The sequence below is a fragment of the Hibiscus syriacus genome, unplaced genomic scaffold, assembly GCF_006381635.1.
Source record: "Hibiscus syriacus cultivar Baekdansim isolate YM2019G1 unplaced genomic scaffold, ASM638163v2 tig00110963_pilon, whole genome shotgun sequence".
Taxonomy (NCBI): domain Eukaryota; kingdom Viridiplantae; phylum Streptophyta; class Magnoliopsida; order Malvales; family Malvaceae; genus Hibiscus; species Hibiscus syriacus.
Window position 1 is genome coordinate 213154 of NW_024062936.1, and position 27188 is coordinate 240341.

General features: G+C 36.5%; 1 pseudogene; it reads left to right on the forward strand.

Annotated features, from left to right (window-relative positions):
- LOC120148605 overlaps window positions 1–24281 on the forward strand; it is a 39570-nt pseudogene extending 15289 nt beyond the window's left edge.
- Window positions 24282–27188: the final 2907 nt, after the last annotated feature.

The window sequence follows — 27188 nt, forward strand, 5'->3', positions numbered from 1 at the left end:
CTTGTTTTAGCCCGTAAAGAGCCTTCTTCAACTTCAACACATTGTCTTCGTGCCCTTTGACTTCATAGTCTGATGGTTGCTGAATGTAAACTTCCTCTTCAAGAACTCCATTTAGGAAGGCGGACTTTACATCCATCTGTTGTATCTTCCACTTATTTTGAGCTGCCAAAGAAATGATTAGTTTGATAGTGTCCAATCGAGCAACAGGAGCAAATACCTCATCATAGTCAATTCCAGCCTTTTGACTATAGCCTTTAGCAACTAGCCTCGCCTTGTGCCTTTCAATCTCTCCTTTGGCGTTTTGCTTTGTTTTGTACACCCATTTGACACCTATCGCCTTATATCCCTTGGGAAGTGAGGTAAGTTCCCATGTGTCATTCTTCTCGATGGCCTTGATTTCTTCATCCATCGCATCTCTCCATTTCTTTTCTTGTACCGCTTCTTGAAAGCTCACTGGTTCACAATCGACAAACAGACAAAATAATGTAAGATTATCTTGTCGTTCAGTTACCTCATAGAGATCTCTAAGGCTTTTTATGCATTGCACAACTCTTTCACTTTGACTCCCACTTGACGATGACAAAGGTGATGAGTCTTCTTGAGTGGTTGATGTTGGTGAAGTGGGTGGATTTGCAAGCTCTTGTTGAGATTCATCTAGTTGTTCCCTCATTGTTTGCTCATCTTCTTCAAACTGAGGAAAGAAATTGAAGTCATTTGTATGAGAGTTAAAATCCCATTCTCCTTCTTCGTTGAAGACCATATCTCGACTAATCACAAACTTCTTATTGTTTGGATTGTACAACTTGTAGCCCTTCGAATTAGCATCATAGCCGATGAAGATAAAACTCTCGCTTTTATCATCAAGCTTCGTTCTTCTCTCGTCTGGTACGTGAACATGGGTTATACTTCCAAAGGTTCTCAAATGGGAAATGACAGGCTTTCTTCCACTCCATGCTTCTTGCAGTGTCTTTCCCCATACACTTCTTGTTGAAGATCAGTTTGTCAAGTAGACTGCACACGCTACTGCCTCCGCCCAAAATTCCTTAGGTAGTTTCTTGCTTTTGATCATGCTTCGTGCCATGTCGATGATTGTTCTATTCTTTCTTTCTGCCACACCATTTTGCTGGGGGGATCTAGGAACTGTCATTGGTCGACGAATTCCATTTGCTTCACAGAACTCTTGAAACTCCCTGGAAGTAAATTCTCCACCTCGATCAGATCTCATGGCTTTGATCTTTCTACCGCTTTCTCTCTCCACTGCTGCTTTGAACTTCTTGAAGACTTCAAAAACTTCTGACTTCCGTTTCAAGAAATATACCCAGGTTTTTCTTAAAGAATCATCAATGAAGAGAAGAAAATAGTTACTGTTACCGAGAGAGCTCGGCTTGATCGGTCCACACACATGGGTATGGATGAGCTCGAGTGGCTTCTTCTTTTCTCTGACTCCTTTGGATCGAATATGCCAAAGCCATGATGTATCTTTATAGCAAGCTTTCAGGCACTTTGCAACATCATTTTGTATGTTGATCAAGAACATTCTATTCTTTGACATCGGCACTTTGGCAATGAAGTTATTCTTATCATCTTTTATAGAAAGATTATAATTATTCATGTGAATATCATAACCTTTCTCTACCAGTTGCCCTAAACTTAAGATGTTACTTTTCATATTGGGCACATAGTAGACATTTGAAATAAATTGATGCCTCCCATCTTTCAAATGGATCAGAATGTTACCTCTCCCTTTCACTGCTATTGTGGAATCATCTCCAAACGAAACATTTCCGCTTACTGACTCGTCTAGCTCCACGAATATGTCTTTCCTTCCACACATGTGATTGCTTGCACCACTGTCAAGATACCAGGAATTTGCTTGGCCACCATCAGTTTCCTTTCGTGCTAGAAGAAGAGTTTCTTTGCCATTTGTCTTTTCCTCCACGTAGTTAGCCTTCTCCTCAATTTTGTTGTTGGGAGCTCTACATTCTGAAGCATAATGCCCAAACTTTTGACAATTATAACATCGAACTTGAGATTTGTCATGCCTTGAGTTCGGATTGATTCTTCCACGGCCTCGTGTTGAGCTTTCTTCTTTCTCATAGTTGTTGTTGGAATTGTTGTTGTTGTAATTCCAGCCTCGTCCACGACCTCGACTTCCACCTCGTCCATGACCTCTACCTCTGCCTTGGCCACGTTGGTTTCTATCATTGCGTTGGCTTTCATGTATATCTTTGAGTTGCAGCTTGAGGAGTTGCTCGGTAAACTCATGCTTCTTCTTATGCTTCTCTTCGTATGCTTGCAATGATCCTTGGAGTTGCTCGATCGTCATTTCTTCTAAGTCTTTAGTTTCTTCAATCGTCACGACGATGTGCTCAAATTTGGGATCCAACGAACGGAGTATCTTCTCTATTATCCTCACATCGTCTAACTTTTCACCATTTCTTTTTAATTGATTAGAAACAGCTACTACTCTTAAGAAATAATCTGAAATAGACTCAGATGCTTTCATGTTTAAGGATTCGAATTCACCTCTTAATGTTTGGAGACGAACCTTCTTCACTTGCTCGGATCCTTTGTAAGAGGTTTGCAGCTTCTCCCACGCTTCCTTGCTAGAGCTTGCACTTGAAATCTTTTCAAAACCATCATCATCTAATGCTTGATAGATGAGGTAGAGAGCCTTCTTGTCTCTCTTTCTTGAATCCTTCAAAGTTGTCTTTTGATCTGGTGTAAGAGTAGCAAAAGCATCATCATCCGCAGGCTCGTTATAGCCTTTCTCTATGATATCCCACACATCTTGTGATCCAAGAAGTGCCTTCATTTTGATACTCCAATTGTCGTAGTTGTTGTTGTTGAGTGTCAGAACTTGGAATGGTGTCATACCATTTGCCATATCTCTCAATATAATGAGATTTTCTAAAATTCGATTGCACGGATGAATCCGGAACGCTGAAAAAAACTTTGGAGGGACTTGGACAACTCGGTCAAGGGCTCCAACTCGGCTGACTCGGCTCAACTCGGTGAGTCAACTCGATTTTCTGGCAGCAGTCTTCCGACGGTGCGTGGCGGTGCATCAGAACTCAGATTGAGAAAATTCTGGCGACATCGGATTCCTCTCATCGAGACCTTTGATCTTTCCAACTCGCTCTGATGCCACTTTGTTGGAAATAAAACACTCACACAAACAACTTTTATTGAAACTCAAACAAATATTACAAGAGCACTCTCACTCAAAAACAAGAACTACATCTTACTCTTATAGGACTTTGCTTCTTCACTCACTTAGAAGCTCTTAATTTTTCTTTATGCTTAAAACTAAAATGGGAAGGGGTATTTATACTACTCAAGAACAATCCTACACCACACAAATAAACTAATTTAAACCATTACAAATTCAACAAATATCTAACTCTCACCTAACTAATTTGATGTAAGCAATGACATCATTACTTAAATGATGTAAGCAATGACATCTTTAATTAAATGATGTAAGTAATGACATCAATTTAGTTTGGGTTTGGGTTTAGACTCCCATAATGGATCAAGTTTATGATCCAACAAGGTGCGTGCCTGTGCCTTGCGCCTAGGCTCCAGAGACCTTTTGCGCCTCGGTGCGCCCTTAAAACCAAGTTGAAGGCTAATTGTCTGCACATCATTTTTCCTGCAATTTTCTTTTTGTTCTTCATGTACCTAGCTTGGAAACCACTATGGCGATATCTAAGCCTTTTGATATTCTGTCTTGTCTGCAGCTTATTTCATTTGGTTTAGGGTTTGCTGCTATACTTTAAGTGTCTATGTTTGAAAACACATCCTGTTTCTGTATTTTGCTTTTCAAAATTAGCTTGATTTGCCAATATATTCTGATAATAACTTCCCTTATATTTCCTAGTGATGGCGAAACTTTCATATCAGCTGATGATCTGCGTATAAATCTTTGGAAATTGGAAATTAGTAATCAAAGTTTTAATACTGTTGATGTAAAGCCTGCAAACATGGAAGATCTAACTGGTAAGGCTCTTAGCATATTGGTACTTTTCTGAGCAGTTTTCACTGCTTATAGTATTTACAACTTTAGTGCAGGTCAATAAATTCGTGAAACTAAGGGTTGAACTATTGTTATGTCTGTCTTCACAGAGGTAATAACATTAGCAGAGTTCCACCCTACCCACTGTAATATGTTGGCGAATAGTAGTTCAAAGGGCTCAATTCGGCTAATTGATTTGCGGCAGTCAGCGTTGTGTGATTCTCATGCCAAATTGTAAGCATTTTGCTGATTTTATGTTCATTTTTACCAAGAGTAACTTGGTATAGATCTTGATCTGTGAGGGTATATTTGCAATTAGCTTTCAGTATCTTTTTCAAATAATGAATACTATTCTATACCACAGGTTTGAAGAACCAGTGGCCCCTGGGTCTAGATCATTTTTTGCGGAGATAATTGCTTCCATCTCCGATATCAAATTTGCAAAGGATGGAAGATATATACTAAGCCGTGATTACATGACTCTTAAGGTTTGGCTTTGTCTCTTTTTCATGGTTTTACAATAACACAATTATTAAAAGAGAAAATAACATCAATGACCAAAAATCCAGATAATATATGATTTTGACCAATTTTTTTTGGATTTGCGAAAATGACCAACAAAATCGCAATGCGATCTCTAATTCGCATTGCGATCTCCAGTATCGCAAATTCGCGTTGCATTTTGCGTTGCGATTTTCCATTTCGCGTTGCGATTTTCCATTTCGCGTTGCGATAGTCTACAGTTGTCGTTGCGATTTTTCAAATTTGTTGCGATAGTCTACAGTTGTCGTTGCGATTTTCCAAATTCGTTGCGATAGTTAAAAAAAAGATTTTGTTTCTTAAGAATTTTCTCTAAAAATATAGTATCCGCGCGGACGTGTCGAAGACACGTATTACCACGACCACGACCCCGACCCGAGACGAGACGGCGGCGGCGGCGGCGCGCGAGAGTCCCCCTTGTTCTCTTTCACTCAACAAGGAAGTGCAAAATCCAAGCCTTAAATACCATTCCCAATAGTATTTCAATACTATGTGGGATTGAGCATTACCAATCCTATTGTGAAGATTGTTGCTTGAAGAGTTGAATAACGTTCATTGCCACAAGCGTTGCATGATTGGTTCTGGTGGAGGTTCTGTCGGGTTTGTATTCTTATACTTGAAGAAATGATGATAACCTATGCTACTTAAATTAAGCACATGATATCTACGTATATTACTCTTAAGAATGTAAGTTGCTATATATGCAAGCAAAGTCATCAAATTAAAGAACTACTTTTACTTGTTTCAAAACATTGTTAAAAGTAAAAATTAGAAAAAGTGGGGTAATGCTCAATCCCACATAGTATTGAAAATACTATTGGGAATGTTATTTAAGGCTTGAATTTTGCACTTCCTTGTTGAGTGAAAGAGAACAAGGGGGACTCTCGCGCGCCGCCGCCGCCGCCGTCTCGTCTCGAGTCAGGTCGGGTCGGGTCGTGGTCGTGGTCACGTACGTCCGCGCGGATACTATCTTTTTAGAGAAAATTCTTAAGAAACAAAATCTTTTTTTAACTATCGCAACAAATTTGGAAAATCGCAACGACAACTGTAGACTATCGCAACGCGAAATGGAACACGAATTTGCGATACTGGAGATCGCAATGCGAATTAGAGATCGCATTGCGATTTTGTTGGTCATTTTCGCAAATCCAAAAAATATTGATCAAAATCGTATATTATCTGGGATTTTTGGTCACTGATGTTATTTTCTCTTATTAAAATGATAGAAGAAAAAAGGGGACTGTTTGCTTTGTTGGCATTAGATAAACAATTTCCTTTTATCTTGCAGAGAGCTTATATATATATATATATATATATATATATATATATATATATATATATATATATAATTGGGAGGGAGGCTGTTAAATGTGGTGATAGCCTCTTTTATTCACTGTTTTTAGCGTGAATATGCAATTTCAGTGATTTTAAAGTACATGCTTGCTTGTTATTTCCTTCTGTATTCTCTTTTTGAATCAATAGTATGCCACAGTTCTTCTTCGAAGATACTTCATTTGAATCCCATCAATATTGTTATATTTAAATCATTATCTACTTTGCTTTATTTGAATTTCACCACAGTTCCTACGATGAGTGTTCGATCGACTCAAGTCGAAAAATTTCGAATTATTTGAGTTGATGAGTCCTATTTTACAACTCGGATTTGACTTGAAATTTTTTCGAGTTGAGTTGAGTCGAGTCGATTTTTCGAGTTTCCATTTAAATTTAATTGTAAATATTTATAATATTATAATATTATTTGATTCAAATTTAAGTGACTTTATATAACCATATATACAAGACAAATATATTTTTTCATATTTTTTTCCATATGTGATATACATATATCATACAAAGTCCAATGACTCTACTCAAACTTGAAAATAAATCCACTAATTACTAAAATTTTTGAGTTATTCGAGTTTCATTTTACAACTCGATTTGAATTTGAATTTTTTTAGAGTCGAGTCGAGTTTATGAAATTACAACTCGAAGTCAATTCAAGTTGAGTTTTTTTTAGTCGAAAAATTCTATTTTTTTACTCGAGTCGATTTTTGCTCACCCTTAACAGTTCCTACTTGTCACACCCCAATTATGGGGTAAATTAATTAAAAAAATTATGAATGAGGATGATAGAGTAGGTAGAAGTGGACAAATTGTTGGGTGAGATGAGAATAAATTAAGGATAATGCATTGCCACCATTGAATCTATCGTTTTCCAGCTTAGAGGAAACTTTATTTTATTTCCTACTTGTTGATTCACAGCTTAATTAGTTGGCAAAAGAAAGAAAATGGCTCTACAACGTTTATTGCTCCTTCTCATCTTCCTCCTCCATATCTCTCTTCTTCCTCCTCCTCCTCCATGTCTCTCTTCTTCTTCATCGAATGCACGTTTCATCGCAGGATGTTCATCTCTGACCGATCTTGTTTCCGACGAATATCCACCTTAAAAAAATCCGTCGTACCTCATATTCAAACCTCCAGTTTCAGCCAAGTAAATGTATGAACAGACCTATGGGTTCTTACCTACACCACCACGGCCCTTGGGAACTTGTTTTTGATAATTGTTTATGGATACCTTATGTTTTAACCACCTATTGTGATCACTGCACATTCATGGGCCGTGGTAACACCCTGCTGGAAGTTTCCGTTTCAAAGCTAAAGGGGCCAGTCGAGTGGAAAGCCGCGAAGAGTCCAGCGTATTACAAACGTGTGGATTTTGTTCATGGTTTGAAGGTGGATGGTATGTATGCCCTCGCTGTGAAGCAAGCTTGCAAGTTTGCTAAAGAACATGCCTTGAAGAGTGGACCAATAATTCTTGAAATGGACACACACTTGTAGGTATCATGGTCGCTCCATGTTTGATCTTGGAAGTACCTATATAACACGTGATGAGATTAGTGGTGTTAGGCATGAGCGTGATCCAATTGAAAGAATTAGGAAGTTGATATTATCCCATAACCTAGCTTCTGAGAAAGAGTTGAAGGACATCGAGAAGGAAGTGATAAAAGAGGTGGACGATGCAATCACTCGAACAAAGGAAAGTCCAATGTGACTTTCGGTCCTGCAATTGCCGTGGGGGCCAATGAATTATCAATTACTTTCGGTGCTGAAATTGTCGTGGGGTCCAGTGCATTTTCAATTGTTGCATTTGCCGTGGAGACCATTCCATTATCATTTTGTTTATTCATTGCAAACACATGGCTATTCAAATCATTATCAATCTCCAATGTCAAATGTGGGGCCAAATTTATTTGATTTCCACCTACAGCTTGGAATTTCGAAGAAGCATATGGTAAGAACTTGTCCTTGTCTCCTAATTTTCATTAGTTTTTGTTTACGGCCCAATAGTGTAAATTATTTTGGTCCAGTCTCTAATTTTAGTGATTAATTATTAAAGTAACCCACAAGTATTCTATTATACAAATTGGGTTTCCAAATGATTATTTAAATGCTAATAAGCTATCTTTATGGCGAGGGAAATTATTTGGATACGAGTTAATAATTTTGATGGCCTGGATCGTGAGGAAAATATTGGAAGTTAAATTAAAGATCGAGGGCGTTCAAATGGAATTTAAATGGTCGATCGATATGGCACGAAAAATCGAGGTAATACTTTACTACCTCTTTATGCTTTATGGAACATGTTGATATTGGTAAATGCATGAATAAGATAATATTGGTCACTTTTGTGGAGTTGAATAATTTATTCACTCGATATGAATGTGGTAGAAATTCTATAACTGAATACAGATCGAATGACTAAGATAAGAGATTGATAATTGTTAGAATTAAATTACAAGTTTGTGATTGGTGATAAAGAAATCAGCTCTGGATTTGTAACTTATATTTTATATCATCAAGGGTTAAATGTTAAAGATACTTGGATGAAAAATTTATGAGAATACTCCGATATGGTAAAATTACGAAATTACCCTTATGTTGGAAAATGATAAGAATTGCCACAGGAAGTTGGTTAATAACTCTGAAAAGACATATTGATCCGATATAACTACTGATATGCATAAGAAATGTTAGTTTTATTTGGAAATTATGGATAACCGGTTTTAATCCTATGAGAGTTTGTGAAGGAATCATTTCAAAATCAAAGAATGTTCGGGAAAGCAATTGATCATAGGATCTCTAAATTATAATTATTTTCGTTAAGAGCTAATATTGAAATTTATCTGGTTAAGAAATTATGAAAATGCCCTTGAGAGATAAAATAGTCTAAATTGACCCTGAATGAGAGAGTACTTTGAGGATTTGTACTTAACTCGATTAAGTACGAATTTAATTGTTAAGATCCTGTCTTTGTACAGAAAAATTTATAATATTCCGTTTGTAAAATCTGAGAAGACACTTGACCCGAAAATATTCGAATAAGGAGTAAATACTTGAAGAGTAATTTATCGGAGGTATTCTGCTGACAGAATTGTTCGAAAGGACTGAAGTAAATGATAGGATTGAATTAAATAATAAGATCGGATGGAAGGAAATGATTGAAATATTCTAGAATTATAAAATGACCAAATTACCCCTGGAATGGAAATGACTCAAGAATGTCACCAAGCTCAGGAATGAATGGATATACTCAAGCTTTGAAATGAATAGAAAAAATGTTAAGCACCAAAATGACCAAAATGCCCTTATGACCTAGAATAAGTAAATGTCTTGGATTAATTAAGAAATCCAAATAAAGATGGATGTTGTGCTACCAGTAAAAGTTGTGGAACGCAACTTAAGTGATTAACCAACGTTAGTACTATATCATTACCTGAATGATATAAGTATCACTTGAATGTTTGTTCATCTTCTCAAATTTGGATCGATGATAATTCTGGAAGTACTTGGCGCAGCTCAACTCTAGAGCGCATACAGTACTAATAAGTGGGTAGTCGTTAGTCAAAACAACACGAATACCAGAATGACTTTATTATATGAATAAATTGAAATGAAATGAAGTACAACGTGTATTTGAAATTCAGAAACGTCTGAATTATTCTTGAAACTTTAAAGTAATCGGGATAGACTTGCTTACCAAACGAACTAAGTAACATCAATGACTAAGGATTAAATAGGTGATTTGATGAGTTTGGAAACACTGTTGAACTTACATGATGGATTGTCATTATGGGTTATGATCCATGGATCAAGTACGTCAGTATTTCCTGATATTGTTGAAACGTGGAAATGAAATAAAGACCGTTGGAAGATTTATTCAGTGATGATTATGGGGATGATCTATGGATCTGCACTATGGTATTAAAGAGTGAATACACTGGAAGGATAATGAATTGACTTGTTGACATGCATCAGTTTGAGAGTTGTGTAACTCGAGTTGTTTGATAATATGATCGATAGTCGTAGATTGTAAATGACTTGAATCTTCGATTCTATATTTCATCTAAAATCACTTTGGTCATGTTTGAAAAAAAAACAAGTAACGCAGATGGAAAAGATTCTGAATATCTCATTTGGTTCAATTGGGCTGAAATCCTATGAATTTAAAGTATATTCCTGAATACCCCTGATTGTTTGGGTAATGGAATCACTCGCAGTAAATCTGAATTTAGAATTATTATGTATAAAGGTTCCTGAACGTTTTCCTAAAGCACACGAAAATATAGTGGGATTCTAATGTATCAACATTAAATGTCTGGCTAGATCGGTTAGTAATCGATTCTCCTCAATAGGACCTTGTTCCAGGAATTCGTTCAAATTTCATAAGTTTCATGTTATCCAAAATGATAACTACAATGGCCTCTGGAAATACTTGGATTCTCTAGTGTGTTCCCTACTTATTACTGAACTGTTTTATTGGTTTTAATATGTGGTACACCGAATTCATTGGTTATTGTTTTATGGATGCACCAATTTAATGTGACAATTTATGGAATATGGCTGCTATCTAATTTTGTTTTGAAATGGTATATGATTACCATGTTTTTGGATTTATGGAATTTATGTCACGGTGCAATTGAATTTTTGGAATTGAATTACGATGGAATAGCTCTGATCAAGCTAACTGGGCCTAATGTGACTCTTGAGGGCCCCAAGATGTTTCATTAGGTCGGCTTTCCTTTGTTGTGTGCTTAGGGTAAGCTATATGGACTTATTGACTTGGGCTTAAGGATACAAGCTTCATAGCCTATCCTTAAGTCGGCTTTCTTTTTGCTATGTGCATAAAGTAAGCTATATGGAAAATAATTTTTGGGAACTACTGATGGTGTACCAGAAAAGGGTTTAAACTATGATTTTCAAAAGTTAAACTCTTTTACGAAATTGTGAGATTTACTGGACTATGATTTGTACCTATTATGATTTTATTATACTGTTGGAACACACTAGACATCCTATTCGATCTCCTAAAAATGTCATACTTTGAAAGGTTTCTTATGAACTGAGATTCATGGCTTCTACTCGATGAACTTTTAATGGAACCCCAAATTATTCTGCAAGCTGGTATACGTATGATTCAATAAGGAAATTATATGGTTTTCCATTTATCTACATGTCATGTAGCATCATCTGGTAGTTCTGTATTACTGAGCTTTCCAAAGCTCACTCTATTACTCACCTTTTCAGGTTAAAACAATTGTACCAGTGTATCTATCGACTTCAGTAAGGGAGTTCTTCCGGCATGGTTGCAGAGTATGGTACTTGTGATTAGGGGGCATGTAATTGTATTTTGATTTATATACGAGTTTGGAAATCTGTTTTATTTTTAAATAGTGATAAATGATTTTATAAGTTTACATGTTCTGATAAAAAGTTTTAAAATTTCCGCTATTTTTACGGTGGGTCGCTCCGGTGGCCCTAATGTGACTTCCCGAATCGGATCGGGCTACCCGCATTGGTTTGGGGTGTTACATTTAGTGGTATCAGAGCTATGTTTTGATTCAAAATTTTTCAAGATAGACCGGCCGGTCGAATGCCAAAATATGTCTGATCAGTACATATCCCTAGACTGCAATCGTACCTCTCTGAGCCGGAACTCCAGGGCTGAGTCCCTATCTGTATCGAGTAAACCGAAGTTTCTATCCGTTAAGGCTATACTTGTACAAAAAGGAATACCAGTAACATATGTCTAAATGACGTAAAGTACCTCACGAGCCATGTGAAAGTTAATTACCTGAGAAATTTTGAATCGACTCCGGAAATGAAATTTGGCTATGCTACTGCTCTATGAGCCTATTCTCATGACAAAGACTGAATTGATTACTCAAAGAAATTTTCGTTCGGATTCTTTTATTGGAATGAGAGAGAGTTTTGAAAAGAAGGTATACTCAACTTGTTAAGAATTTGTGGAGGATCCGTACTTTTGTAAAAGCTACTTAAAGATATGAAAGAACTGTTGGAAGTTTCATTTCTGCAATTATGCGACATGAATGAATTTCGAGGACGAAATTCTTTTAAGGAGGGGGAGAATTGTCACACCCCAATTATGGGGTAAATTAATTAAAAAAATTATGAATGAGGATGATAGAGTAGGTAGAAGTGGACAAATTGTTGGGTGAGATGAGAATAAATTAAGGATAATGCATTGCCACCATTGAATCTATCGTTTTCCAGCTTAGAGGAAACTTTATTTTATTTCCTACTTGTTGATTCACAGCTTAATTAGTTGGCAAAAGAAAGAAAATGGCTCTACAACGTTTATTGCTCCTTCTCATCTTCCTCCTCCATATCTCTCTTCTTCCTCCTCCTCCTCCATGTCTCTCTTCTTCTTCATCGAATGCACGTTTCATCGCAGGATGTTCATCTCTGACCGATCTTGTTTCCGACGAATATCCACCTTAAAAAAAATCTGTCGTACCTCATATTCAAACCTCCAGTTTCAGCCAAGTAAATGTATGAACAGACCTATGGGTTCTTACCTACACCACCACGGCCCTTGGGAACTTGTTTTTGATAATTGTTTATGGATACCTTATGTTTTAACCACCTATTGTGATCACTGCACATTCATGGGCCGTGGTAACACCCTGCTGGAAGTTTCCGTTTCAAAGCTAAAGGGGCCAGTCGAGTGGAAAGCCGCGAAGAGTCCAGCGTATTACAAACGTGTGGATTTTGTTCATGGTTTGAAGGTGGATGGTATGTATGCCCTCGCTGTGAAGCAAGCTTGCAAGTTTGCTAAAGAACATGCCTTGAAGAGTGGACCAATAATTCTTGAAATGGACACACACTTGTAGGTATCATGGTCGCTCCATGTTTGATCTTGGAAGTACCTATATAACACGTGATGAGATTAGTGGTGTTAGGCATGAGCGTGATCCAATTGAAAGAATTAGGAAGTTGATATTATCCCATAACCTAGCTTCTGAGAAAGAGTTGAAGGACATCGAGAAGGAAGTGATAAAAGAGGTGGACGATGCAATCACTCGAACAAAGGAAAGTCCAATGTGACTTTCGGTCCTGCAATTGCCGTGGGGGCCAATGAATTATCAATTACTTTCGGTGCTGAAATTGTCGTGGGGTCCAGTGCATTTTCAATTGTTGCATTTGCCGTGGAGACCATTCCATTATCATTTTGTTTATTCATTGCAAACACATGGCTATTCAAATCATTATCAATCTCCAATGTCAAATGTGGGGCCAAATTTATTTGATTTCCACCTACAGCTTGGAATTTCGAAGAAGCATATGGTAAGAACTTGTCCTTGTCTCCTAATTTTCATTAGTTTTTGTTTACGGCCCAATAGTGTAAATTATTTTGGTCCAGTCTCTAATTTTAGTGATTAATTATTAAAGTAACCCACAAGTATTCTATTATACAAATTGGGTTTCCAAATGATTATTTAAATGCTAATAAGCTATCTTTATGGCGAGGGAAATTATTTGGATACGAGTTAATAATTTTGATGGCCTGGATCGTGAGGAAAATATTGGAAGTTAAATTAAAGATCGAGGGCGTTCAAATGGAATTTAAATGGTCGATCGATATGGCACGAAAAATCGAGGTAATACTTTACTACCTCTTTATGCTTTATGGAACATGTTGATATTGGTAAATGCATGAATAAGATAATATTGGTCACTTTTGTGGAGTTGAATAATTTATTCACTCGATATGAATGTGGTAGAAATTCTATAACTGAATACAGATCGAATGACTAAGATAAGAGATTGATAATTGTTAGAATTAAATTACAAGTTTGTGATTGGTGATAAAGAAATCAGCTCTGGATTTGTAACTTATATTTTATATCATCAAGGGTTAAATGTTAAAGATACTTGGATGAAAAATTTATGAGAATACTCCGATATGGTAAAATTACGAAATTACCCTTATGTTGGAAAATGATAAGAATTGCCACAGGAAGTTGGTTAATAACTCTGAAAAGACATATTGATCCGATATAACTACTGATATGCATAAGAAATGTTAGTTTTATTTGGAAATTATGGATAACCGGTTTTAATCCTATGAGAGTTTGTGAAGGAATCATTTCAAAATCAAAGAATGTTCGGGAAAGCAATTGATCATAGGATCTCTAAATTATAATTATTTTCGTTAAGAGCTAATATTGAAATTTATCTGGTTAAGAAATTATGAAAATGCCCTTGAGAGATAAAATAGTCTAAATTGACCCTGAATGAGAGAGTACTTTGAGGATTTGTACTTAACTCGATTAAGTACGAATTTAATTGTTAAGATCCTGTCTTTGTACAGAAAAATTTATAATATTCCGTTTGTAAAATCTGAGAAGACACTTGACCCGAAAATATTCGAATAAGGAGTAAATACTTGAAGAGTAATTTATCGGAGGTATTCTGCTGACAGAATTGTTCGAAAGGACTGAAGTAAATGATAGGATTGAATTAAATAATAAGATCGGATGGAAGGAAATGATTGAAATATTCTAGAATTATAAAATGACCAAATTACCCCTGGAATGGAAATGACTCAAGAATGTCACCAAGCTCAGGAATGAATGGATATACTCAAGCTTTGAAATGAATAGAAAAAATGTTAAGCACCAAAATGACCAAAATGCCCTTATGACCTAGAATAAGTAAATGTCTTGGATTAATTAAGAAATCCAAATAAAGATGGATGTTGTGCTACCAGTAAAAGTTGTGGAACGCAACTTAAGTGATTAACCAACGTTAGTACTATATCATTACCTGAATGATATAAGTATCACTTGAATGTTTGTTCATCTTCTCAAATTTGGATCGATGATAATTCTGGAAGTACTTGGCGCAGCTCAACTCTAGAGCGCATACAGTACTAATAAGTGGGTAGTCGTTAGTCAAAACAACACGAATACCAGAATGACTTTATTATATGAATAAATTGAAATGAAATGAAGTACAACGTGTATTTGAAATTCAGAAACGTCTGAATTATTCTTGAAACTTTAAAGTAATCGGGATAGACTTGCTTACCAAACGAACTAAGTAACATCAATGACTAAGGATTAAATAGGTGATTTGATGAGTTTGGAAACACTGTTGAACTTACATGATGGATTGTCATTATGGGTTATGATCCATGGATCAAGTACGTCAGTATTTCCTGATATTGTTGAAACGTGGAAATGAAATAAAGACCGTTGGAAGATTTATTCAGTGATGATTATGGGGATGATCTATGGATCTGCACTATGGTATTAAAGAGTGAATACACTGGAAGGATAATGAATTGACTTGTTGACATGCATCAGTTTGAGAGTTGTGTAACTCGAGTTGTTTGATAATATGATCGATAGTCGTAGATTGTAAATGACTTGAATCTTCGATTCTATATTTCATCTAAAATCACTTTGGTCATGTTTGAAAAAAAAAACAAGTAACGCAGATGGAAAAGATTCTGAATATCTCATTTGGTTCAATTGGGCTGAAATCCTATGAATTTAAAGTATATTCCTGAATACCCCTGATTGTTTGGGTAATGGAATCACTCGCAGTAAATCTGAATTTAGAATTATTATGTATAAAGGTTCCTGAACGTTTTCCTAAAGCACACGAAAATATAGTGGGATTCTAATGTATCAACATTAAATGTCTGGCTAGATCGGTTAGTAATCGATTCTCCTCAATAGGACCTTGTTCCAGGAATTCGTTCAAATTTCATAAGTTTCATGTTATCCAAAATGATAACTACAATGGCCTCTGGAAATACTTGGATTCTCTAGTGTGTTCCCTACTTATTACTGAACTGTTTTATTGGTTTTAATATGTGGTACACCGAATTCATTGGTTATTGTTTTATGGATGCACCAATTTAATGTGACAATTTATGGAATATGGCTGCTATCTAATTTTTGTTTTGAAATGGTATATGATTACCATGTTTTTGGATTTATGGAATTTATGTCACGGTGCAATTGAATTTTTGGAATTGAATTACGATGGAATAGCTCTGATCAAGCTAACTGGGCCTAATGTGACTCTTGAGGGCCCCAAGATGTTTCATTAGGTCGGCTTTCCTTTGTTGTGTGCTTAGGGTAAGCTATATGGACTTATTGACTTGGGCTTAAGGATACAAGCTTCATAGCCTATCCTTAAGTCGGCTTTCTTTTTGCTATGTGCATAAAGTAAGCTATATGGAAAATAATTTTTGGGAACTACTGATGGTGTACCAGAAAAGGGTTTAAACTATGATTTTCAAAAGTTAAACTCTTTTACGAAATTGTGAGATTTACTGGACTATGATTTGTACCTATTATGATTTTATTATACTGTTGGAACACACTAGACATCCTATTCGATCTCCTAAAAATGTCATACTTTGAAAGGTTTCTTATGAACTGAGATTCATGGCTTCTACTCGATGAACTTTTAATGGAACCCCAAATTATTCTGCAAGCTGGTATACGTATGATTCAATAAGGAAATTATATGGTTTTCCATTTATCTACATGTCATGTAGCATCATCTGGTAGTTCTGTATTACTGAGCTTTCCAAAGCTCACTCTATTACTCACCTTTTCAGGTTAAAACAATTGTACCAGTGTATCTATCGACTTCAGTAAGGGAGTTCTTCCGGCATGGTTGCAGAGTATGGTACTTGTGATTAGGGGGCATGTAATTGTATTTTGATTTATATACGAGTTTGGAAATCTGTTTTATTTTTAAATAGTGATAAATGATTTTATAAGTTTACATGTTCTGATAAAAAGTTTTAAAATTTCCGCTATTTTTACGGTGGGTCGCTCCGGTGGCCCTAATGTGACTTCCCGAATCGGATCGGGCTACCCGCATTGGTTTGGGGTGTTACACTACTTGTCTTATGCAGTAAGATTTTAAATGGTAATTTAAAATCGATAAATTGTTGACATGTTCTTGATATTATATATGTATGAAGTTCCCTTCTTTAAAGAGGGGGATCTTAGGACCTGTCATTTCACATGATTGTATATCGCTTGGTTGTCAGTTATGGGACCTCAATATGGATTCAGGTCCTGTTGCATCTTTCCAAGTTCATGAATATTTAAGACCAAAGGAATGATTGTTGGAAATAAAACACTCACACAAACAACTTTTATTGAAACTCAAACAAATATTAAAAGAGCACTCTCACTCAAAAACAAGAACTACAACTTACTCTTATAGGACTTTGCTTCTTCACTCACTTAGAAGCTCTTAATTTTTCTTTATGCTTAAAACTAAAATGGGAAGGGGTATTTATACTACTCAAGAACAATCCTACACCATACAAATAAACTAATTTAAATCATTACAAATTCAACAAATATCTAACTCTCACCTAACTAAATTGATGTAAGCAATGACATCATTACTTAAATGATGTAAGCAATGACATCTTTAATTAAATGATGTAAGTAATGACATCAATTTAGTTTGGGTTTGGGTTTAGGCTCCCATAATGGATCAAGTTTATGATCCAACACCCCCCTTAAACTTGATCTCATGACCCCTAGTAGGTTCCTTAATCTTAAGAAATATTCGTTGGTCAGTGGCTTGGTAAAAATATCAACAACTTGATCTTGTGACTTCACGTATTCAACTTCCACATCTTTTCTTGCAACACACTCCCTTATATAGTGGTAGCGAATATCAATGTGCTTGCTTCAATCATGGAATACTGGATTCTTAGCTAAGGCAATGGCTGACTTGTTGTCGACACAAACCTTGGTAGGCTCTTCTTGTATCAAACCTATCTCCTTCAATAGATTTCTAAGCCAATTGCATGACAAACGCATGAGGTAGCAGCAACATATTCCGCTTCACAAGTGAACAATGTGACAATCGGTTGTTTCTTTGACATCCATGTGAACACAATATCTCCCATGAAAAATACGAATCCAGTAGTGCTCCTTCGATTATCTATGTCTCCACCCCAATCACTGTCGCTATATCCAACAAGCTTGTAATCATTAGAAACTGAATAGAACAAGCCAAAGTCAATTGTACCTTTCAGATAACGAAGAATTCTCTTTGCGTCTTTAAAATGGGTGGTTGTTGGAGATTCCATGTAGCGACTAACCAATCCAACTGCGTGAAGAATATCGGGTCTCGTGCAAGTTAGATAGCGTAGAATTCCTACCAAACTTTTGAATAATGTTGGATCTACACTTTCGCCTTCTTCATGGTTGGTCATCTTGATCTCGTATTTTGCCGGTGTACTTATTGGCTTACAGTTCTCCATCTTGAACTACTTCAGTATCTCCTTTGCATAGCTTTCCTGTGAAATGAAAATTCCATCATTTTGTTGCTTAACTTCAATGCCAATGTAGTACGCCATGAGCCCCATGTCTGTCATCTCGAATTCTTTCATCATCACATCCTTGAATTCATTAAACATGCTTGGGTTGCTTCCGGTGAAGATCAAATTGTCCACATAGAGACACACGATCAAAATATCTTCATCTTTGATCTTGATATATAGAGCATGCTCGTAGGGGCATTTGTTGAAGCCATTCTCTTGGATGTACTTGTCGATTCGGCTATTCCATGCCCTTGGTGCTTGTTTTTGCCCGTAAAGAGCCTTCTTCAACTTCAACACCTTGTCTTCGTGCCCTTTGACTTCATAGCCTGATGGTTGCTGAATGTAAACTTCCTCTTCAAGAACTCCATTTAGGAAGGCAGACTTTACATCCATCTGTTGTATCTTCCACTTGTTTTGAGCTGCCAAAGAAATGATTAGTCTAATAGTCTCCAATCGAGCAACAGGAGAAAATACCTCATCATAGTCAATTCCAGCCTTTTGACTATAGCCTTTAGCAACTAGCCTCACCTTGTGCCTTTCAATCCCTCCTTTGGCGTTTTGCTTTGTTTTGTACACCCATTTGACACCTATCGCCTTATGTCCCTTGGGAAGTGAGGTAAGTTCCCATGTGTCATTCTTCTCGATGGCCTTGATTTCTTCATCCATCGCATCTCTCCATTTATTTTCTTGTACCGCTTCTTGAAAGCTCACTGGTTCACAATCGGCAAACAGACAAAATAATGTAAGATTATCTTGTCGTTCAGTTACCTCATAGAGATCTCTAAGGCTTCTTGTGCGTTGCACAACTCTTTCACTTTGACTCCCACTTGACGATGACGAAGGTGATGAGTCTCCTTGAGTGGTTGATGTTGGTGAAGTGGGTGGAGTTGCAAGCTCTTGTTGAGATTCATCTAGTTGTTCCCTCATTGTCTGCTCATCTTCTTCAAACTGAAAAAAGAAATTGAAGTCATCTGTATGAGAGTTAAAATCCCATTCTCCTTCTTCGTTGAAGACCACATCTCGACTAATCACAAACTTCTTATTGTTTGGATTGTACAACTTGTAGCCCTTCGAATTAGCATCATAGCCAATGAAGATAAAACTCTCGCTTTTATCATCAAGCTTCGTTCTTCTCTCGTCTGGTACGTGAACATGGGCTATACTTCCAAAGGTTCTCAAATGGGAAATGCCAGACTTTCTTCCACTCCATGCTTCTTGCGGTGTCTTTCCCCATACACTTCTTGTTAGAGATCGGTTTATCAAGTAGACTGCACACGCTACTGCCTCCGCCCAAAATTCCTTAGGTAGTTTCTTGCTTTTGAGCATGCTTCGTGCCATGTCGAGGATTGTTCTGTTCTTTCTTTTTGCCACACTATTTTGCTGGGGGGATCTAGGAACTGTCATTGGTCGACGAATTCTATTTTCTTCACAGAACTCTTGAAACTCCCTGGAAGTAAATTCTCCACCTCGATCAGATCTCATGGCTTTGATCTTTCTACCGCTTTCTCTCTCCACTGCTGCTTTGAACTTCTTGAAGACTTCAAAAACTTCTGACTTCTGTTTCAAGAAATATACCCAGGTTTTTCTTGAAAAATCATTAATGAAGAGAAGAAAATAGTTACTGTTACCGAGAGAGCTCGGCTTGATCGGTCCACACACATGGGTATGGATGAGCTCGAGTGGCTTCTTGGCTCTTGTCTCTGACTCCTTTGGAAAGCTTTTCCTGAATTATTTCCCAGCTAGACACCCTTCACAAAGCTGGTTAGGATGGTTGATGCGAGGTAGTCCCTTCACCATCTCCTTCTTAGATAGCAGCTCTAGACCTCCAAAATTGAGATGCCCAAATCGAATATGCCAAAGCCATGATGCATCTTTATAGCAAGCTTTCAGGCACTTTGCAACATCATTTTGTATGTTGATCAAGAACATTCTATTCTTTGACATCGGCACTTTAGCAATGAAGTTATTCTTATCATCTTTTATAGAAAGATTATAATTAGAGAAAATAACCTCAGTGACTAAAAATCCCAGATAATATACGATTTTGACCAACTTTTTTTAGATTTGCGAAAATGACCAACAAAATCGCAATGTGATCTTTAATTCGCATTGCGATCTCCACTATCGCAAATTCGCGTTGCATTTCGCGTTGCGATAGTTGAAAATCGCGTTGCGATTTTCCATTTCGCGTTGCGATTTTCCATTTCGCGTTGCGATAATCTACAATGTCGTTGCGATATTCCAAATTCGTTGTGATAGTCTACAGTTGTCGTTGCGATTTTCCAAATTCGTTGCGATAGTTAAAAAAAAAGATTTTGTTTCTTAAAAATTTTCTCTAAAAAGATAGTATTCGCGCGGACGTGTCGAAGACACGTATTATCACGACCACGACCCGAGACGAGACGAGACAGGCGGCGGCGGCGCGCGAGAGTCCCCCTTGTTCTCTACCACTAAACAAGGAAGTGGGAAAGCCAAGCCTTAAATACCATTCCCAATAGTGTTTCCAATACTATGTGGGATTTGAGCATTACTAACACTTGTTCCCAATACTATGTGGGATTGAGCCTTAAATAGTGATATTATATTTTAATGTTTTGCTTAAAATTGCAATAATCGCGATTGATTGTAGATTGACTTTTAATTATGACATATTTAATCGTATAATACTAATGCAATTGGTTGCTGATTCAGTTGTTTTAAGGTGCATGATTGTTAATTGTTTCCTGAATAATCACATTGTATTGGAAACAAGTGTTGGTAATGCCCAATCCCACATAGTATTGGAAACACTATTGGGAATGGTATTTAAGGCTTGACTTTCCCACTTCCTTGTTGAGTGATAGAGAACAAGGGGGACTCTTGCGCGCCGCCGCCGTCCGTCTCGTGTCGGGTCGGGTCGTGGTCGTGGTAATACGTGTCTTCGACACGTCCGCGCGGATACTATCTTTTTAGAGAAAATTCTTAAGAAACAAAATCTTTTTTTTAACTATCACAACGAATTTTCGCAACGAATTTGGAAAATCGCAACAACAACTGTAGACTATCGCAACGCGATTTTCAACTATCGCAACGTGATTTTCAATTATCGCAACGCGAAATGCAACGCGAATTTGCGATAGTGGAGATCGCAATGCGAATTAGAGATCGCATTGCGATTTTTTTGGTCATTTTCGCAAATCCAAAAAAAGTTGGTCAAAATCGTATATTATTTGGGATTTTTGGTCACTGAGGTTATTTTCTCTTATAATTATTCATGTGAATATCATAACCTTTCTCTACTAGTTGCCCTAAACTTAAGATGTTACTTTTCATATTGGGCACATAGTAGACATTTGAAATAAATTGATGCCTCCCATCTTTCAAACGGATAAGAATGTTACCTCTCCCTTTCACTGCTATTGTGGAATCATCTCCAAACGAAACATTTCCGCTTACTAACTCGTCTAGCTCCACGAACATGCCTTTCCTTCCACATATGTAATTGCTTGCACCACTGTCAAGATACCAGGAATTTGCTTGGCCACCATCATTTTCCTTTCGTGCTAGAATAAGAGTTTCTTTGCCATCTGTCTTTTCCTCCACGTAATTGGCCTTTTCCTCAATTTTTTTGTTGGGAGCTCTACATTCTGAAGCATAATGCCCAAACTTCTGACAATTATAACATCGAACTTGAGATTTGTCATGCCTTGAGTTCGGATTGATTCTTCCACGGCCTCGTGTTGAGCTTTCTCCTTTCTCATAGTTGTTGTTGGAATTGTTGTTGTTGTAATTCCAGCCTCGTCCACGACCTTGACTTCCACCTCGTCCATGACCTCTACCTCTGCCTTGGCCACGTTGGTTTCTATCATTGCGTTGGCTCTCATGCATATCCTTGAGTTGCAGCTTGAGGAGTTGCTCAGTAAACTCATGCTTCTTATGCTTCTCTTCGTATGCTTGTAATGATCCTTGGAGCTGCTCGATCCTCATTTCTTCCAAGTCTTTAGTTTCTTCAATCGTCACGACGATGTGCTCAAATTTGGGATCCAACGAACGAAGTATCTTCTCTATTATCCTCACAACTTCTAACTTTTCACTATTTCTTTTTAATTGATTAGAAACAGCTACTACTCTCGAGAAATAATCTGAAATAGACTCAGATGCTTTCATGTGTAAGGATTCAAATTCACCTCTTAATGTTTGGAGACGAACCTTCTTCAGTTGCTCGGATCCTTTGTAAGAGGTTTGCAGTTTCTCCAATGCTTTCTTGCTAGAGCTTGCACTTGAAATCTTTTCAAAACCATCATCATCTAATGCTTGATAGATGAGGTAGAGAGCCTTCTTGTCTCTCTTTCTTGAATCTTTCAAAGTTGTCTTTTGATCTGGTGTAAGAGTAGCAAAAACAACATCATCCACAATCTCGTTATAGCCTTTCTCTATGATATCTCACACATCTTGTGATCCAAGAAGTACCTTCATTTTGATACTCCAATTGTCGTAGTTGTTGTTGTTGAGTGTCGGAACTTGGAATGGTGCCATACCATTTGTCATATCTCTCAATATAATGAGATTTTGTAAAATCCAATTGCACGGATGAATCCGGAACGCCGAAAAAACCTTGGGAGGGACTTGGACAACTCGGTAAAGGGCTCCAACTCGGCTCAACTCGGTGAGTCAACTCGATTTTCTGGCAACAGTCTTCCGGCTGTGCGTGGTGGTGCGTCAGAACTCAGATTGAGAAAATTATGGCGGCGGCGGATTCCTCTCATCGAGACCTTCGATCTTTCTTACTCGCTCTGATGCCACTTTGTTGGAAATAAAACACTCACACAAACAACTTTTATTGAAACTCAAAGAAATATTACAAGAGCACTCCCACTCAAAAACAAGAACTACAACTCACTCTTATAGGACTTTGCTTCTTCACTCACTTAGAAGCTCTTAATTTTTCTTGATGCTTAAAATTAAAATGGGAAGGGGTATTTATACTACTCAAGAACAATCCTACACCACACAAATAAACTAATTTAAACCATTACAAATTCAACAAATATCTAACTCTCACCTAACTAAATTGATGTAAGCAATGACATCATTACTTAAATGATGTAAGCAATGACATCATTACTTAAATGATGTAAGCAATGACATCTTTAATTAAATGATGTAAGTAATGACATCAATTTAGTTTGGGTTTGGGTTTAGGCTCCCATAATGGATCAAGTTTATGATCCAACAATGATTTCTATTTTCTGAAGTGGATTGAATTAATCATATATGATTGTGCCATGTGCTTATTATTGCCTTACATAATTGTTTCAGCTGTGTGATTTGTATGAAAATGATTCAATCTTTGACAAATTTGAGTGTTGCTTAAGTGGTGATGGACTGCGAGTGGCAACAGGTTCCTACAGGTTCGTGTTTGAGCAAATGTTTGTACCCTAACCGTTGTTGTTTCTATCTTCCTCCATGTATCGTAATATGTTTCTCATGTTACCCCAGCAATTTATTCCGTGTATTTGGTTGTGCCCCGGGAAGCACTGAGACAACAACTCTGGAAGCCAGCAAGAATCCAATGAGGTAAAATTTCACAAACAAAGAGTAGAAGATTAAAAAAAACTACTTTGAATCATGATTTCTGTAAAGATGTTGGTAGTTATAAACATGCATGTGTTCTGACAGAAGACAAGTTCAGACTCCCTCAAGGCCTTCCAGATCCCTAAGCAGTTTAACACGTGTTGTCAGACGAGGTAGTGAATCCATATTTATTTGTTTCATTTTATTACCTCCGAACTATCTTGCTGTATCACCTGGAATGCAGATGGCTGAGGGAAGTGAAATGAATTGCTTCACTTAAACTCAAATGCTTTTATTTTGACAAATGTCATAACAGGAGCTGAAACCCCCGGAGTTGACGCGAATGGAAATTCTTTTGATTTCACGACGAAGTTGCTGCACCTAGCATGGCACCCTACTGAAAACTCGATTGCTTGTGCTGCGGCAAACAGCTTGTATATGTACTATGCATAAAAGATGGTCCAAGAAGAAACGTATTTGCTTGGTTAACTACTTTGAGTTGCTGATGACCAAAGCTTCTTTCCCTTTCCCATGCCAAGTGCCAACCAGAGTTGCAGGTTAAATTAATTCTCACATTTGCAGTGCCACTACAATCCGTAGCACATCCTATAGTATCGGGTCAAGAAATGGCTGTCATAGATCCATGAAGAAGCAACCCATCTTCGGCAAAGTCCTTTTTTATTATTATTTACCCCCCTCCCTTCAATGAATATGAAGTAACGTTTCTAGATTTGTGTTGGGTTGAAGTTAGCAGGAAAATTGTGATTGTAGCTCTCCTACAACAAAACTAAAGGATGTTCCATATTTACCACTAGGTTTAAGCTTAAAATGTAGTAGTTTTTTTTAACAGAAAAAAATCTTTGGTGGGAAGGAAGGAGCTGTTGATACTTGCAGTGCATCAAATATTTTATTGATTCTTTTGCCATGTTTGGAACTTAAACATGTAGTTTCTTTTTTGAGATATAACGCGCGTGCACTATTTTTTGGCCTCTTCTCAATTGATTTTATTTTACTGCAAATACCAAACTTGAAAAAGAATTCAGGATGGCTTGTATTTGAAACTAGCTACTTTTATGTTTCTGTTTCTGTTCTTTGTTTCCCTCTCTTTATGTATTTGTTGAAGGAGTTGCTCGGAATGTAGTGTGATCCGCCACAGCAATCATCCTCATCAGTTATCCCTTGTGTGACTTTAGTATTACGATGCTACTAATTATTATTTTATACTTACACGTGTCAGATAACACAATCTTTTTATCAACTATTAAGATAGATTATTAAAAGAGTAACGTTGGAAACATAAATATTTATTTTGAGTAAAAAATTCTTTAGACATCTAAAATTAATAAGTTATATAATTTGGATATTTTTTTTTTAAGTTTTCTTTTAAAGGAGATTAAAGAATGTTTAAATTAGATTGTATGAAACATTAATTGTATAGACCAACTCATAAAATATTAAATTATTTTAAACAAATTAAAATAAAAAGGTGAATGGACAACAAGATTTCCCAAAGGATCTAGGCATAAGAAAATGTAAGGGTACTGTTCAAAAATACATTTTAATGAAAACTTTGGGATTAGTTTTTAATCAGTCACTAAATTAGTGGGAAAGATTATTGAGCCAATCCCAAAACTGAACACATCCACTTAGAGAGAGAAGACGTTGAGAAACAGTGTTTGGTCCCTCTCAGTCTCAATTTGAAAGTGAAGTGGTCAGTGTCAGGCGGAGGGACAGACGCGCAGTTAATCAAACTCTTCAAGGAATATGATGGATAGCGGTGGGAGCTTCAGCTGGCTGCTGGCATTGAGTGGGCAGTTTGGGAACCTCCTAAACGGGTTGAATCCAAATGGGTCAGGCTCGAAAACTGCAGGCATGTATTACTTCGTGTCGTGGAGTGGATCCGAATCCGCATCGAGATCCGAAAGTGGAAGATAGCAACAAAGCGGCTGAAGGGAGATACCACGGTGTATAGAGAAGGGAAGCGGTGGTGGGGATACAAGTTGCTGGCCTGATCTTGCTATTTACACTCCACGTTCAAGTCTTCATTAGAGAGAGAGAAGAGATAATCTAAATATTGTCAGCTTCGGTTGGTTAATTCAAACATGTATGCCACAACATTCTTCCCTTCATAATGGCTAGGCTAGTTCGGACTGTTCATGTCGATTGGGAAGACAGCTACGCACCCACTATATCACAAAATCCACACTTCCCTGTAATCAAAACTTCCAAGGAGTTACAACATTGGGAGCAAGGTACTTGCAATTTAATATACGGTTAAGAAAAAATATTATAGGAAATATTATTATTATTTTAATATTTTCGATAAAATATTATCTAAAATATTATTTTTTATCGGAAATGTTAATTTCGTTATTTAAAATTCAGTAGAAAAAATAACATTTTAGGTAGCGTTCAATATTAACATTTCCGGTAGAAAAATAATGTTTTAAGTATCGCCCAATATTAATATTTCCGATAGAAAAATAATGTTTTATGTAACGTTTTAACGAAAATATTAAAAAAATAATAACATTTCCAATAATGTCTTTCCTTAGCCGTATATTAAGATTGTCGCATTTAAAACATCCAACATTGAGCAGTAATTTACTGTAATTTCTAATTTTTTTACTAAAAATACACATACATCAAAGATTCGCTGTTGTATATGGGATCTTTTTATTATATTAAATAATAGTATTTAAATTTAATTATATCAATATATAGTTTTCTATATCAGTATCTTTTAATATTCTCTTATTCAAAAGTGCTTTATATATATTTATGCTGCGATGTCATTGAATTTTTAAAAAATGATAAATTATTAAATTATTATAAAAAAAGTCATTATAATATTATAATAAATTATAAAAATTTAAAAGTATAATAATTATTTTATAATATTACGATAAATTATAAAAAATTATAAGTATAATAATTATTTTATAATATTTTAATTCAATTTAATAATTATCCATAATTACTTAAAAAGTTTTAAAAACTGTTTATGTGATTTTAAAATTTATTAATTAAAATAATTATCTAGAGGATGTTTCCAGTCACCACAAATCTCTCTCGTCAATTCATCATCACTCTCATCATGCTTCCCTGTTAACTTTCTCTTTAGAATCCCTTCGGAGATTGAAGGTATAACCTCGTCATCTCCATCGAAAAACTTCTTTATTTGCATCTTTAACTCTGCAAAAAAAAACATCTAGAAACTATTACTACTTTAAAATACCTGGTGAATTAAACAGAGACATAAATTTGAACATTGGGCTACCTTCCTTACTAACATCGTCGTCGTTGCTGCCATTAGTGAAGTAGAACCTGTGTTGAGAGCGAGTCAAAGCGGCGAGGGAGAAGTACGAGGGCTTCTTGGGAAGTGAGAGGAAAGTA